Raw genomic sequence first — 10,318 nt, forward strand, 5'->3', positions numbered from 1 at the left:
ACTTTCCTCCACAAATTTTTTTTAATTATTATTTTTTTTTTTTAAATTTAAGAAAGTTTAATTATCTGGAGAGGTTATCTTGTGTTACGCAGTGGGTGTGGTAATAAGTGGACCCTAGTTACTGGTGTTTGATTGTTGTTATCCGAAAGAGACTTTGATTGTAACAAAAAAGGTTTGCTAGTTAGGAATTAGGATTTGTTTGCTTATCATCTTATTTTACCCTAAGTATTCATTGAAATTAATTACGGAGTAAGAAAAATTTGCCAAACAATAAGCCAACCTTTGAGTGGTTAGTTTAAAATAAGTCAACTTTTTTATTCACTCAAAATAAGTCGACTTTTATAAGGTATTTTCTCAAAATGAGATGAAACCTGTTAGATTAAAAGATACTTCGTAATTAGCTATTAAGGTAAAATATGAAACGTGTTATTACGTTGTTGGTTCTTTTTTTAAAAAAAAATAATTAAGATCTAGTTTTTGATTATTTATTAAACATAATTAAATTAACAATTAAATGATTATAAAATAGAAAAATAAAATAAAAAATCTCAACCGCTACCCCTGCCAACAGCCGGCGAACAACCCCCCCTCCCCTGCCAACGGCTAGCGAACATATCAACATATGGTATGGCTGCCCATTCTCGTTCCTCCACCCCTCCCTCTTTCCCTTTACCGAAAATGACCTAAGCAAGGGGCTTAGTCCAGCAGAACCGGGTTGCCAAATGTTTCGATCGAAGAAAACAAATCTATTAGGTTTAGGGTTTTGGGGTGACATTTTTTGGTGGGGGAGAGGAGGGTGGGTCGATTCATGGTGGGGACGGGGGAAGGGGTCATTTCGCCGTTTTCGATTAGGGGGGTAGGGGGGAGGGCCGGAGGGATGGTGTCGGGGTTGGGTTTGGGTTTAGGGGAAGCGAGAATGGGGAAAAGAGATGTAATACCTCGTATTTTTATACGTATTTTTAATTTAAATAGTATTTCTCAAAGTATTTAAATAAGTTCAAATAAATTATTTATGAGGTTTTATTGATTTAAAAAGTTTTATTAAAGGTCCAATTTATTTATTTAATAATTTTGGAAATACTTTATTTTATAATTTAAAAATATTGGGCATATGATTTTTAAAAGAAAATTTTTAAAGTCTATGGCATTTAAAGGAAAGTCAAAATTGTAGTTTGAATTGGAAAGAGATTATTAAGGGTAGGAAAAGAATTTTAGGAATGAGGGTTTTTAAAAGAGGGTATAAATACTCATTATATGAGCAAAATCGATCAAACTTTGCCCAAGGTGGAGAATACCCAAAGGTAACTCTCTCTCGTCATATTTTTCCTTTTCTTTCTTATTTTCCCCTTCCCCTTCTTTGTCCCTTGCACGCACGTCGCTCACCACCACCTGTGAAGCCGGCGACAACAGCGGCACCACCAACGGGCGTGGCTGCATCACTGCTGTGATGTCGGGGCTGTGCGCGGCTCTCGAAAAAAAATTAATTTTAATTCTTTAGTTTTTAATCCTAAGATAATCTTTAAATAATTGATGTTTTTGGGTTTTGTGATGATTTTATGATGTTTGATTATAAGTATGATGTATATAATTTTTTAGATTTGGTTTTGAATTAAAAAGCCCCAAATTGAAAATCCTAGGTTTTTAAATTATTGTGTATTGATGGAAATTGATTATGGGTGGTTTAAAATATTGAAATAGGCGTTTTAAAACATATTTACAGCAAGTTTTGATGATTTAATAAAGCTGGAATTTCGTTAGTAAGCCATAATTAAGTTTCTTGAAGGGATTTTTGACTATTCATTAATTGAGATTAAAGTAAGGGGTTTTAAATTAAATTTTAGCTTATTTTAAATGGTTTATGAGTGATTTAAGGAGTGTATATATTGCTGAAAATTTAAATAATTGAATAGGTATTAATGTCTTTTTGTTATTTTTTATTGTAGGAGATTTCCAAGTGAGTGATTTTGTGTAGTCGTAGTGATTTTGAGACCGTATTCAAGGTACGTTTACGTAATTGGTATTCAATTGTTGATGTAGGAACATGCTAGGCTTTGAATAATTAAATCCAAGTAGTATCATGATAGGTATTTTATAGGGTAAAGTCGTATCCCCTAATCAAAAGTAAATACCTAAATCCTCTAACTAAAGTAGATAGGGAAGTAGGGTCGATCTCCACAGGGAAACAAGTCTTTTTACTCCTAATTAATTATTATAATATAAATTATCTAAGTAACCAATATTTATATATGAGTGTGAAACCAAACTACAAATAATAGGAATAGGGGGAAAACAATATATAAAGGATCTAGGGCATAGCTTCACCAATAAATAATACTCCAGGGTAAAACATAGTAATCAATCATTGACATTGCATAAATAACACGATTAACAGGCTCTCGCAATTTATTAATCAACATAGATCTAACAGGCTCTCGCAATTTACTAGATCTAAGTTCTTATTGAAAATAGCCTTTAATATCAAATTAACATCTGCTCGATTCATCAATTTAATATTGCTATACTTTTACAAGCCGTAATTGTAAAACGTTAAAACAATTCAATAAGAAATTATCATGCAATACCAATAATCAATAATAGTCAATCATCAATGCATCAATTAACCAGATTGTAAAGGGCTTTCGCTGCGTATTACAATCACAGAATTAATCTACCGGTATTAAATCTCATCTCTCGAATCTCGACTTAACCATTTATAAATTAACCTGCCTATTGAAACTAGACCTAAACATCAATTCTCATCTGTCGAATCTCGAATCAATATTGTTAAACTCATGCATAAAAGATCTGCGCAAATCTAGTCACAGAGCATTAAATCAATCAATAGGAAATTAATCTAGCATTGATAATTAACAACAATAAATTACCCCTTCATATTATTTATGGATCCCCATAAACCCTAGAAATAAAACTACTCACACATATTAAAAACTAAACAAATCAAAGCAATAAAATAAGTCATGATGAAAGGAAACAAGATAAAGAGAAGAGAAATCGTTACCAAACTAATCTGTATTAATGGAAATAATCAAGAACAAAAGTTGAGAGAAGAGTTAAGAGAGAGAGAAGAGTTAAGAGAGAGAGAAGAGAGAGAAAAGATCCTTAGTAGAGAGAGAAAGTCTAAGAAAGAAGGTCCCCTAATAATTCCGTACAAAATCGTATTTAAACGTTTTCTAAAACAGGAATTAAAACTAAACTAAATCAGGTCTTCCAGAAACACGCGCCCGATCGGGCGAAGGGCCGCCCAATCGGGCGCGCCTTTTTTCTTCGCGTTCTTCCTAAGCAGCATCGCCCAATCGTGCTAGATGCTCGCACGATCGGGCGTGCCTTAGCATGCAGCCCTATGGTTTGCCGCGCCCGATCGGGCTAGAGGTTGCCCGATCGGGTCTTTGCTCCTCTTGAGGCTTGGACTTCGATTGGGCTAGATTTCTCGGCCTAATCTGGGTTTCCTCTCGGGTCTCGAATACTTGGTCCAAACGCCTCGGGATCCCAATTACCGAGCCCTTAATCACCGGCTCTCACTGATCCTGGGCTCCAAAAGTGGTCGCGTCCTTCTAGCTTCCGTAGTTGCTCTAAAATATCCCGGGAAAATACTCCAAAAGCATAAATCCTTGCAAAAGTCAACCAAATCTACGAAAACACTAGAAAACACCAATTAGTAATAAAAGTGGCTCTAAAGAGCCAAAAACACTACTAATTATGACCAAGAAACGGGGGTAAAATACTATATAAAATAGACTCATCAAACTCCCCCAAGCCAAACCTTTGCTTGTCCCTAAGCAAAGCAATGAATAAATAGATCAATACTTCACCCCAATAATAATTAAATCAATAAATACGATTCAAGGTAAATCTGACAAACATGTATCAAAGTCAACCAATCAAATCCATCCAACTACCAATCTTCCCTAACAATTGTCAAATAGAGCAAACCACAAGAGCATATAGAATTCAAGACTAGTGCTCACACACTCAACTCTCATTTATGTGGCGAGTAAAAGATGTACTCGATCGCTCTCCAACCACCCTTTTAATGTGAACAATGCCCTCCCAACTCACACTCTCGTGTGTATAAAAACATTGAACGCTCATCCTACTAGTTGACTCGAAATATGCCAAATCATAACTTGCATTGATAAACAACACTTTCACATTTACATAACTTCTATGCACAAGGTCGGAAGGTCTTTTAAGCTTGTAATGTAAGACTAGGGTAAAGGTAGGATATATTTGGGATCATGTGAGAGAAAAGCTATGCATTAAGGGAGCCAAAACCTAATAAACCCATTATCAAAATAATGATGATCATACATCTCCATAAACATAACCAACTCCAACAAAAACCACCAAATACAACTCTAATCATCATAAACAATCCCAACACTCACAACAATCACTCATAAAAATATGATAATGTAGAACTTTGAGTGAAAAACAAACTTTGAACTCATTCTTTTTTTCTCTTTTTTTTTTCTTTAGAACAACCTTCCAATAGAGCATTAATTTTTTTCTTTTGCTCTTTTTTTTTTCTTTTCAACTTATATTGGAAATTTCAACTTTGAAACACAACATATCAATATTTTCCAATCAAAAATCAAAGAACAAACACTCTTCTTTTATTTCCACATTGTGCAAATAATGTGCACACCACAACTCCCTCACTTCACCAACTAATAGCTCCCCCAAGCCAAGCTTGGGAATAGTAACCAATGGGGCTCAAATAGGCTTGTAATGTGGCTAATATAAACAATAAAAGGGCACAAGCAACAACATGGGTAACAAGAAGGGAACAAATGTATCTAAATACTCTGAAGGTTACCTAAAAGAATGAACGTCTTCGTCTTCCTCATGTGCATAATAATAAGTCATGAAACACTACTCATAGTTGCAAATAAATACTCAAATTCATTTACATACCAGGAATTATGGAACTATCACACATTTCCTAACCAAATCAACTAGTCAAGCACTATATTCACAAGTAGTTGGACAAAATTGACGCATGTAAAGGTTTCAGGGCAATCAAACATCAAATCATGATCAACTAATCCACAATGCCTATCATCAAATACCAAGAATCAAAACAATTTTCTCAAGTAAGGGGCACAGGGAAGCATAATTTATAATTCATTGAAACGTATTTTTGGATTTTTTTATTTTTCAATTTTTTTATATTTTTCATAAATAAGAAAGCAATAAAAACTAACCTAGAAAGCAAGAAATCTAACCTAATAAAACACACCAAAAATAAAAGAAAAGAGGAAAAGAAAAATACCAAACAAAAATCTCCCCCAAGCCAAAATCAGACAATGTCCTCATTGGCTCGGAAACTAGCTCAGCATAGCTAGTCCTCATCATCGTCCACCTTCTCACGTCCTCCTCCATGACTCGAACCGGCACCACCTTGGCTTGGTCCAGCACCACCATAACTCGAACTACCTGCAAAGTAGTTAGAGTCCACATTCCCACCCATACCCCCAAAAGGGGCATCACCCCCATATCCGTGGACCGAAGAGTAGTCCACATAAGTACCATACGCACCAGGGTGAGAATACCCTCCTTGGGGGTATTGGAACCAATCGGGAGTAAGTGAATCGGGAGGAATAGCCCCCCGACGGGCATAATCATCATACATGGGATAAAGGCCCCTCCCGAGGTTCCTCTCTATGTAACCAACCCGCCCATCTAAGGTGCTTAACCTAGAATCTAGGTTTTGCATCATACCCTCAACTCTCCCTTGCCCCGTCTCGATGCGGTCTAATTGGCTCCTAAAAGCCGAAAAGTCATAAGGGGCATTGGGGTCGACGTTGTAGTCGACCGAGGAAGTGGGTATGCCATAGGTGAAGGGTGGAGGTGGTTGGTAGTGTGGTGAATGGTGAGTGGGGGAATGGTCTAGGGGGGATTGGTGTGGTTGTGGTGAAGGGTGAGGTGGTTGAACCTCACCTTGACCATTAATCTCGAAAGTATAAGAAGGCTTCCCCTTCTCAAATTTGGTCAAGGCGGGGTTGGGTAAGGTAAAGGCTTTGTCCCTCCTACCCGATTGTCGGTGGACTATCCACCAAGTATCACTCCCCACAGGTTGCACCCAGTTCAAACTCCCTAAATAGGGTAGGTCCATGAGGTTTGATCCTACAACTTTCCTATGCCCATTCGGGTTCCAACCTAGGTGTTTCCTAGCAATGTGGGTCACTAACCCCCCAAAATAAATAGGTGCCCTAGACCTACTAGCCTCGGCCGCCCTTTGGAAGTGATTGGCTATCCTATGGGGTATGTTCAATTTTTCAGCGGTAGGAATTACATAGGATGCCAAAAGTTCCAATTCATCTCTCCTAACATTTGCATCTTCATGCCTCCCAAAAATAGTGAGGTCGGCAAATCTTTGCCAAAGTTTTGGGATGGGATGTTGAATCCACGTCCCTTTGGCATGCTGGAGGTTAACTAAATCCTCCCCGGTTAGCCTCTTATAGACCACGGCGGTGTGGTCTTGAGAGGGTTCAATCGGTTTATCTGATTTTAAATCAAACAACTTTCCAAATTCTTTAAGAGTTAGTCTCACATCGTTGCTTAATAATCGGAATTGTACATGAGTAATTAGTGCATTCATTTTAATAACATTAAAACTTGAAATAAATTCCAATGTTAAGTAGTCATACGTATCATGGCACATTTGAGAGAAACCACTCATGCCTATACCTTTGAACAATTTTTCCAAATATTTATCTAGGCCTAACCTAACTAGTGTGGGATGATGAATAAAACGGGTAGAGATTACCTGGCGATCGATGAGGTTTAGCATCCTAACCCGTTGCTCCTCCGAGGTAATGACAACCTCCTCCCATCCCGGAATTTGAAGATCCGGGTTGACCGTTGGTTGTGGTGCCCTCGAACTCTCACCCCTTTGGGTCCTTGAACGTTTTGAGGCCATTATATGAGGAAAAAGTTGATGCTTGGAGCTTTCTCTCTCTAGGGGTTTGAAGAAAGTATGAGAGAAAGTGGGAGAAAATAGGTGGGAAATGTGGAGGAAGATGTGAGGATTAATAATATGTAAAAAAATTTAGGTTTTGATGGATGAATTTGAGGAGATCTTGAAAAAGAAGTGAGTTTGAAGGTGTAAAAATGGAGGTTTTAGAGAGAGAAAGTAATGGAGAAGAAGATGAAGTAAGAAGAAAATGAGGAAAGAAAGAAGAAGAAAATTATAAGGGGACGGCCAAAAATAGGCGCGCCCGATCGGGCGAGACTCGCCCGATCGGGTGGATCAATTGAATTCCAGAATTTAAGTGGCGCGTCATCGGGCGAGCTCCGCCCGATCGGGGGCGAACACGAATGAAAAATTCGCCCTATGGCTCGCCCGATCGGGCGAGCTTCGCCCGACATATCTTTTCCTCCACTCGATTTGCGCCCGATCGGGAAACCTCGCCCGATCGGGCGAAATTTCTTCGAGTTTCTGACTCTCTTTACGTGCCCGATCGGGCAAACTCGCCCGATTGGGCGACGTTTGCTCGACTATCCAGCTCACCTTGCGCGCCCGATCGGGCAGCCACGCCTGATCGGGCTGAATTAAGGCTGGAATTTGCCTTGCTTTCGCGCCCGATCGGGCGAACTCCGCCCGATCGGGCCCGTGCCCGGTCAGATTTCCGTAGCTTTTCTTTGTCTTCAAATTTTCTAAGTCTTTCGACCTCTTAAACTTATACCTGTTCAAAAACACTTATAAACAGTAAAATTTCACTCTCCTCGCCTCTTAGAATAAAAATTAAAGAAAAGGAAAAAAAAAGTACAGAAAGCAAGAAATACGGGTTGCCTCCCGTAAAGCGCTGGTTTATCTAGGTCCCGCACGACCTTCTTACCAAGTACAATATCTAGGACCCTTGGCCTAACGCTTGATCGGGTGGTTTCTCACCCGGTCTAGCGGTGTCCAGGCTGCGATTCAGCTTTCTGACATACCCTGTGGGACGCCAAACCACCTTATCTGGTGGATCCTCTTTGACTTGGATTGGGGGATCATCAATGCTACGCACTAAAAATCCTTCTTCGATCGAGTGTTGCTTCAAATTGTCATTGCGTTCAACACTTGCAACTCGATCTGGCGGAACACTTACCGTAGGCTCGATTCGCACAACTTGCTTTAATGGTTCCACCTTTTCATCCTCAAAACCAAGACCAACATTGTAGAGTGCTCTTTCTATTGCATCGACTTCCTTCTGCCATTTGTCTATCTCATCTGAAAAGGATGCCACACAAGATACCGCCTCCAAGGGGTCTTTTTCAAGAGCTTGGGGCTTATTAGAATAATTTACAACCACATTAACACTGAAATATTTCTCCTCAGTCATGGAGCTTTTAGGGGCATTATTCAGATTAAAAATAACTTTATCATCCCCTACTGATAGTGTTAACTTACCACTTCGTACATCTATGACTGCTCCTGCAGTGTTAAGGAATGGTCTACCCAAAATAATTGGGGTTTGCATATCCTCAGCCATGTCAAGAACAACAAAGTCTACAGGTATATTAAATTTACCTACTCTAACGGGGACATCCTCTAAAACACCTAAGGGGTATTTGAAAGAACGGTCGGCCATTTGTAGAGTTATATTGGTGGCTTTTAATTTACCCATATTCAACTTAGAATACACAGATAATGGCATGACGCTAACACTAGCACCCAAATGACAGAATGCATTATCAATCAAGAGATTGCCAATATGACAAGGGATAGAAAAACTACCCGGATCTTTTAATTTAGGTGGAGACTTATTTTGAAGTATGGTGCTACACTCTGCAGTGAAAGCTACTGTCTCTACTTCACTAATAGACCTTTTTCTCGTCAATATTTCTTTCATAAATTTTGCATATGAGGGGATTTGTGTGATCAATTCAGTAAAGGGAACTGTTACCTTCAAATCTTTAACCACCTCCAGGAACTTACCAAACTGCTTATCCAAGTTTGTCTTCAATTGACGATTGGGGAATGGAAGTTTGATAATTGGCTTTGGAGCATTATTATTCTTGTCTGGAGTAGCCACCTTCTCTAGAGTTGTACCCTGCAATGTAGAATTAGATATGTTAGTATTATCCTTTAGCCCTGCAAGGCTATCAACTACATTGTTTGGTTTAATGGAATCAAGATTAGCATTATTTAATAAAACAGGTTCATCAACTCTAGGCTTAGAGGGCCCTTCATAGTTTGAACCACTCCTTAGAGTAATTGCAAATTCTTGATCCGTAGGCCTATTCGGTTGTGCTGGCAGAGCTCCCTGTTGGCGGGCTTGTAGAGTAGCGGAGAGTTGCGTAATTTGATTATCCCTAATTTTATTATGCTCTAGAATTTGATCAAATGTCGCGTCTCTGCTCTCCATGTGCTTTTGCATATTGGCCAACATTGCTCTAATTTCCACCAGAGAAGGGTCAGAAGATGGGGAGGGTTGTTGTGGCTGGTTCTTCTGGCTAGCATTGGGATGATAATATTTCTGCTGCTGTGGCGCCTATGGTTCTTGTGGTGGTGGATTTTTAACATTAGTGCTCCGGTAGGAAAGATACAGATGATTCCGATACCCAGGATTGTAGGTGTTGGAGTATGGGTTATTCTGCCTATAAGCTTGGAAGGCATTAACTTGCTCCACGGAACTCCTGCAATCTTGCTCCCAATGACCTACAATACCACAATTTTCACAGAAAGCCTCATTAGAATTATTATTAATTGCAGAAACATTAGCTACATTAGCAGTGATCAGATTATCTAATTTTTGGCAAATAGAGGTTAGTTGAGCTTGCAAAAAGGATACAGAGTCGACACTATGCTTCCCCTTGTTGGCAAATCCTCTGGGATTCCCATATTGGGAATTGTGTATCGCCATATCTTCAATAACCTGACCTGCATCATCAACATTAAGATTCATGAATCTCCCACTAGCTGTAGAGTCTAAAATTATTCTAGAGGAATTTCCAATGCCGTTATAAAAGGCTTGGATTAACTGCCATTGCGCTAAATTATGGTGAGGGCATTCTCTTTGTAAGTCCTTGAACCTCTCCCAAGCCTCATATAAAGATTCATCGGCTTCTTGGGCAAAGTTCTGAATCGCACTCCGTAGTACTGCTGTTCTCTCTGCAGGATAATACTTGTTATAGAAATTCAAAACAAGAGTTTCCCAGTCAGTTATACCAAGTGTAGTTCTATTTAAGCCATTAAACCACAATTTAGCTTTTCCAGTTAAAGAGAAGGGAAAGAGAATCTCCCTGATTTGGTCTTGAGTGACCCCGACTTGTCTGATTGTGTTGCAATATTGACAATAGTCGGCAATGT

The 10,318-nt window shown here is 39.0% G+C and overlaps 1 non-coding gene across 1 annotated transcript; it reads left to right on the forward strand.

Annotated features, from left to right (window-relative positions):
• The first annotated feature begins 10,002 nt into the window (after window positions 1–10,002).
• Window positions 10,003–10,109, forward strand: LOC145641124 (small nucleolar RNA R71). Its single transcript, XR_014115189.1, has one exon. It is a non-coding gene; the product is annotated as a small nucleolar RNA R71 (small nucleolar RNA).
• The last annotated feature ends 209 nt before the right edge of the window (window positions 10,110–10,318 follow it).

This window comes from Chenopodium album, chromosome 7 (assembly GCF_948465745.1).
Source record: "Chenopodium album chromosome 7, dcCheAlbu1.1, whole genome shotgun sequence".
In the NCBI taxonomy this organism is placed as follows: domain Eukaryota; kingdom Viridiplantae; phylum Streptophyta; class Magnoliopsida; order Caryophyllales; family Amaranthaceae; genus Chenopodium; species Chenopodium album.